Source organism: Giraffa tippelskirchi, chromosome 1 (assembly GCF_054371585.1).
Source record: "Giraffa tippelskirchi isolate mGirTip1 chromosome 1, T2T-mGirTip1v1.2.pri, whole genome shotgun sequence".
Lineage (NCBI taxonomy): Eukaryota > Metazoa > Chordata > Mammalia > Artiodactyla > Giraffidae > Giraffa > Giraffa tippelskirchi.
The window spans coordinates 93,156,584-93,162,786 of NC_137275.1; the positions used below are offsets into that span (position 1 = coordinate 93,156,584).

At 41.9% G+C, this 6,203-nt stretch overlaps 1 non-coding gene across 1 annotated transcript; it reads right to left on the bottom strand.

Annotated features, from left to right (window-relative positions):
- Window positions 1–3,621: 3,621 nt before the first annotated feature.
- LOC145521663 (U6 spliceosomal RNA) lies at window positions 3,622–3,728 on the bottom strand. Its single transcript, XR_014065568.1, has one exon. It is a non-coding gene; the product is annotated as a U6 spliceosomal RNA (small nuclear RNA).
- Between the last annotated feature and the right edge of the window lie 2,475 nt (window positions 3,729–6,203).

Sequence of the window (6,203 nt, forward strand, 5' to 3'; positions counted from 1 at the left end):
TGGACTGAGTAAGAAAGCAAACAAATCAACAAGATAATGGCTTAAGAAGCTTTAATTGAGGTAAATGCTTTGAAGGAAATAAACTGAAGGAAATGATCCTAAGCCAGAAGGCTAGGTGCCCTGGATAATCTTATCTTTTTCTCAACTCTGTTCTCCTGTCGAATTATTTTTAAGTCCTGCTGCCTCCACTTTAAAATATACCTTTAAATCTATGTGCTATCACCCGATGTACTACCACCCTGTGTAAGTCTTCTGCATTTTGCCAACACTCTGTAAATACACTCTATTAACCATTTCCTTGCTTCCCCTTCCGACCCTATGCAGTGTCCCTTCCCTCCTTAAAACCCATCAGTGACTTCCAGCTTTCTTCTCTAGGCTCATTTTTGACACCTTCCATCCCACCCCTACCACCCAGCACACACACACCGCACCTATGTCCCTTGTCTTTAATCACTTCATAGACTATATTTGCTTCAGTTTCAGTTTATATTCCAGCTTCAGAGATGTCTTTCTTGACTATTCTGTTTCAAATAGTTCTTACTGTATATAAAAATCTAATGTCGCTCCTGTTCCTCTGTCTTAATTCCCTCTTTATTGGGTCTTTATCTGTTTTATTCATCAGTGTACTCCAGCTAGCCCAATCCTTGGCGTATGGTGGTGGTGGTTTAGTTGCTAAGTAGTGTCCAATTCTTGGCGACCCCATGGAATGTAGCCTGCCAGGTTCCTCTGTCTCTGGGATTCTCCAGACAAGAATATTGGAGTGGGTTGCCTTTTCCTTCTCCAGGGGATATTCCCCACCCAAGGATCAAACCCAGGTCTCCTGCACTGCAGGCAGATTCTTTACCAACTGAGCTTTGAGGGTGTATGGCAGACTGATAAATATTTGTTGACATACTGAAAGGAAAAACCATTTAAAGACTTACTAATCTTGTTTTGAAGATGAAAGTTCTTACCATCATTTAGCTCTTGGCTGTTGACTGCCAGCTTACCTCTTAACCATTTTTTCAGAGAGAAATACTTAGACTCATTATCTTTAATGGGAAAGCAAGTTAACATAAAACACCATTTCCCCAAATTGTTTAATTTATTTCACACTGTGGGATATATAATATTAACTAAGTACCACAAATGGTCTTTAAATAAAAGACAGACACATAATAGCATCAAAATAAAGATGGATAAAGTCAACAGATTGCCCTATGCCATACTTTGTCAAATAACAGAGGTATTTTTGATATATTTTCTCTTGTGCTTCTCCATCCTAGGACTGTTTGGTTAGGAATGAGTGCAGAAGTGCCTTCCTCCCCACAGACTGACGTTCTCTCAGCTTGGGTCCTGACCCTATCGATTGGCTCACCCTGCGGAGTGGGTTCTGACCTGAACGTCACTGATTTCTCAACCATCTAGGCTGGATCAAACAAACCACACTGGTACATACATGACTGAAATGAGAAAGCACAGCCCACACGAGTTTGAGACTTAAAGAATTCCACTCAGTAGTTTGCTGAAAAGAGTTTGAACAGCAGGTTTGACTGTTTTGGTCAGTGAGAAACACGCAAAGGTGAGAGCAGTGGATGTCCCCAGCAACAGAGGTTCTCCAGCTGTTGCCAGACCCAACTTTGTGTGTCCGATGCACAGAGAGGTCAAACAAACCGAAATGTCAGAGTTTGGAACAGAGAAAGATTTACAGCAGAGCCAAACAAGGGGAATGGGTCCTCAAAAACCTTGAAGTCACTGATGCTTTTCAGGGAAGGATTTTTAATGGACAAAATTTGGGGTTAGGGATGCAGGGTATGTGATTTTCTAATGACTGGTTAGTGGTGAGGTAATAGGAGTTTTATGCTCAGCCTAAAGTTACCATCCTCCACCAAGGGGAGGAAGAGGCTTAGTTCTTGCAGAAGAACTCAGAGATATATTGTTATGGATATTCCCTGAGAAGGAATCAGGACCCTAGCCTACTGGGTTTCTTGACTTCTTGTTGTTGTTCAGTCGCCAAGTCATGTCTGACTCTCTGCGATCCCATGGACTGCAGCACGCCAGGCTTCTCTGTCCTTCACCTTCTCCTGGAGTTTGCTCAGTCTCCTGTCCATTGAGTCAGTGATGCTATCCAACCATGACATCCTCTGTCGCCCCCTTCTCCTCCTGCCCTCAATCTTTCCCAGCATCAGGGTTTTTTTTCCCAATGAGTTGCCTCTTTGCGTCAGGTGGCCAAAGTATTGGAGCTTCAGCATCAACATCAGTCCTTCCAATGAACACCCAGGACTGATCCTCCTCCCCTGATTAGCACCTGTTTAATCTGCTCTTTGGAACTCAGGGAAGGTCAAGAAGGGCGAATGGACTCTTATTTCTGACAAACAAGAAATGGGAGGGAGGGCCAGCATACTAAAAGGATTTGTACCTGGGAGGCCCCCACAGAGTCCCGCTTGGTTTCAAGATGAGGACACAGACATACACATATACAGAGGGAAGACCATGGTAAGACACAGGGAGAAGATGACCATCTGCAAGCCAAGGAGCAAGGCCTCCGAAGAAAACAACCCTGCCAACAGCTTGATCTTAGACTTCTAGCCTCCAGAATTGTGAGAAAATAAAATTCTGTTGTCTCAGTCACTCTATGAGCTTCCCTGGTGGCCCAGTAAAGAATCTGCCTGCAAGGCAGGAGTCTTGAGTTCAACCCCTGGTTTGGGAAGATCCCCTGGAGAAGGAAATGGCAACCCACTCCAGTATTCTTGCCTGGAGAATTCCATAGACTGTTTAGTGCGGTTTTCTCAACTGATTTCTCAACCTGTTTAGTGCTGTTTAGTGACTAAACAGCAACAACAACCATGCCATTCTATTGCAGGAGAATGGGACATGAAAGAATGGTCACATTCCAGGTCTTGGGCAAATCCTTGGGACAGGCCACCAAGTGAGGGTTCTTGGCTTCATGCAGAAAGAATTCAAGAGTGAGCCACAGTAAAGGGAAAGTGAGTTTATCTAAATCCACGTCATATAGGCAAAATGTAGTCTGTGTTAGATGCTGAAGATGAAACTCTGATGCTTTGGCCACCAGAAGAGCTGACTCATTGGAAAAGACTCTGATGCTGGGAAAGACTGAAGAAGGGGGTGACAGAGGATGAGATGGTTGGATGGCATCTCTGACTCAATGGACATGAGTTTGAGCAAACTCAGGGAGAAAGTGAAGAACAGGGAAGCCTGACATGCTGGAGTCCACAGGGCGGCAAAGAATTGGACGGGACTTAGGGACTGAACAACAACAACGATAGTCTGTTTCAGAAGGTGAGAGTGGCCCAAGGGTATGGGGTTGTTTAGTTTTTATGGGCTGGGTAATTTTACATGCTAACAAAAAGAGGAATATTTGTTATGCTAACTATTTTGTTATGCTAATAGTTGTGCTAACTATTTTGAAGAAAGGGCAGGAATCTCCAAGAATTGGGCCATCACCCACTTTTTGACCTCTTATGGTCAGTCTGGGAACTGTCATGGCACCTGTGGGTGAGTCCTTCAGCATATGCTAATATTACAATGAGTGTACAGTGAAGTTCAAGGTCTACTGGAAGTAGAATCTTCTGCCATCTTGGGCCTAATTGGGTGTAACCAGTTTTTTTTTTCCCCCTTAATAAAAATATGGAATGCTTCATGAATATTCATTCATCCTTGCTCAGGGACCATACTAATCTTCTCTATATCATTCCAGTTTTAGTATATGTGCTGCCAAAGTTGAGCATTTTTTTTCCTTTGAGGTAATCATATAATTTTTATTATTTGATTTATTAGCAGTGGCAGATTACACTAATAGTTTTCTAATACTGGCCCATCCTTGTATTCTTTTTTCCTTTTTTAACTTTTATTTTATGTTGGAGTATAGCTGATTAATAATGTTGCCATAGTTTCAGGTGCACAGCAAAGTGGCTCAGCTATATATATATATACACATGTATGCATCCATTCTCCCCCAAACTCTCTTCCCATTCAAGTTACTACATAATATTGAGCAGAGTTCCCTGTGGTGAGCACATTTTGTAACCAGTTTTTGTGGTGTCCTCAAAGGCTATTCTTTTAAAGGTTCTGCCTTTGGAACTTGCCTCATAGTTCATTGGTTAAGACGCTGTGCTTCCAATGGGGGCATGGGTTCAGTCCCTAGTCGGGGAAGTTCTGCATGCAGTGCTTAGTCAAATAAATAAATAAATAAATAACGGGAGGCTTCCTTGGTGGTCTAGTGGTTAAGACTCCACCCTTCCAATACAGGGGCCATGAGTTTGATCCGTGGTTGGGGAACTAAGATTCCACATGTCTGGTGGCACAACAACAAAAAGGTGTCCCCTTCCCCTTGCCTCTTGTCTCAATTCAACCTGTGGTACTTTGTTATTGTAGCCTGAACAAAGTAGTATGCCAGAATCATTTTGTTTTTCATGTGTGAAAACTGAAGAGCAAAGAGATTAAGTAACTTCTCCAATTAATAACTGAAAGAGTCAGGACTTGAACTTTGGTCGACTGATTTCTAAAATTTTCCTTCTACCCACTGTGCTATGCTCTCTGTGTAGATAAATTGATAGAGGATAACTGGATAGAGTGCAAAAAATTCCTTCTTACTCCACCTGGATCATATGCAACTAAGACAATATTGGAAAGCATTTTCCAAGGACATAATCCATGTAAGGTCTTGATGTTTTCCTCTGTAGGAGTTGGCAGAGGTTGGGGGCAAGTAAAACGTCCCCAGGTCAACAGCTGATGGTCGGGGGAGATGGGCTGAGTTCCGCAGGATGTTTATAGAATGAAGATAGAGCTAGACTCTAGCTCCATCTATTGTTCTACAATCCTGCTGTTCCTGGTAGTTTTTGCAGAAGTACCTCCTTTTTGCCTCTCTTGACAGCTGTACATAAATTAATACTACAAGAGAAAAGGAACAAAACAAAACAAAACAAGACTTCCCTGGTGGTACAGTGGATAGGAATCCTCCTGCCAATGCAGGGGACTCAGGTTCGATCCCTGTCCCACAAGATTCTACATGCCACAGAGCAACTAAGCCCTTGAGCCTCTACTACTGAGCCTGTGTGCCACAACTACTGAAGCCCAAGCTCCTAGATCTTGTTCTCCACCGCTAAAGAAGCCACTGCAATGAGAAACCCGTGCACCGAAGCTAGAGAGTAGCCCCTGCTCTCTGCAACTAGAAAAAGCCTGCATGCAGCAACTAAGACCAAGCACAATCAAAAATAAAATAAATCAATTATTTTTAAAAAACCCCAAACAAAAATAAAAAAGCTCATATGTGAAGAAACACACCTAAACAAACATAAATGTAGGTAACCTAAACATTGGATCTGTATTACAGCGGAAGTGCTAAGTAGGGAAGGCATTCTGTGAACTGTGAGATTTCTCCTGCATCATCTGCTGGCTGAGGTCATGAAAAGCACCATGTCTAGAAACTGAAATTATTTTGCAGGGGAAAGGAAGGTCTGTTTCTCAATGCACACTGCAGGGTAACACGGGACAAGTTTGTCTACTGAAAGGAATCCCTCAGGAAGTTTGTTTAAAGTATAGATTCCCAAATCCCACCCCGTTGCAGCATGGGACTCTGGGAACACGTATTTTTAATGAATGTCACAGATTCTTTTCTTTTTTTTTTTTTTAGTTTAGTTTATTTATGCAGCCTAGTATTATGCAATCAGGCTTTGGTGGCAAAGAACAGAATTTACAGCATCATACACAAATTCAAAAAGCACTATGACACAAATAACGTGGGCAAAAATAAAGTTCATGTGTTCATAAAAGTTTCATGATAACAAAGCTTTAGTGATACTAACCCAGGTTTTAACGAGAAATGTTAAATTTTAAATAAAACTGCTTCATAAAATAGGAGGAGGAAAAAAAATAAAATGTCTTGCTACAATGTCTTATACAACATCTGATTTTTAAAATGTATAGTGAACTAAGTTAATAAAGGACATTATTATTTCAACCACACTAAAAGGTTACATATTCAAGTTAGCCCCCAAACCTTTTGACAAGTCTCCTCACTGAGAATCTAGGGGATCGCTTTTAACGTCACAGATTCTTATCAGGCAAGTGTGAGGAACATTTCAATAGGAGAGAGGCTAGAGCCACAGGGCCATTTCAACATAGCTGTTATTCCTAGTCTGAGATCTCATCATCTCTAGCCTGAATTATACCAGCAGCCTCTTAATTACTGCTCCAGGTTTCCT